This window comes from Aptenodytes forsteri, unplaced genomic scaffold (assembly GCF_000699145.1).
Source record: "Aptenodytes forsteri isolate BGI_AS27 unplaced genomic scaffold, ASM69914v1 Scaffold129, whole genome shotgun sequence".
Lineage (NCBI taxonomy): Eukaryota > Metazoa > Chordata > Aves > Sphenisciformes > Spheniscidae > Aptenodytes > Aptenodytes forsteri.
Window position 1 is genome coordinate 58906 of NW_008795033.1, and position 256 is coordinate 59161.

The window sequence follows — 256 nt, forward strand, 5'->3', positions numbered from 1 at the left end:
AGACCTTCTCAAACCACGGGAGACCCATGGATGCCCTCTTGGACCAAGGCAGCTCCTGGAGCTTCCCAAGGATGAAGGGAGGCCCTGGAGGAGCCCTTCAACCTGGGGAGCCGCTAGAGCTCCTCTTGGATGGAGGGAGCCCCGGGACCCCTCCTTGGTCCAAGGGAGACCCCGGGGCCTAGCCCCCGCCATGCCAGGTTGCCCAACTGGGGGGCGGTGGGTGCCCCCTCCCCTCTTTCCCCTGCCCCCTCCGCCT

At 67.6% G+C, this 256-nt stretch overlaps 1 protein-coding gene across 1 annotated transcript in view; it reads left to right on the top strand.

The window, feature by feature from the left end:
• The window catches only part of EWSR1 (EWS RNA binding protein 1), a gene marked incomplete at its 3' end in the record, with an annotated part of 24987 nt that overhangs the window by 1373 nt on the left and 23358 nt on the right, over positions 1-256 (top strand). The gene's annotated exons all lie outside the window — the stretch shown is intronic.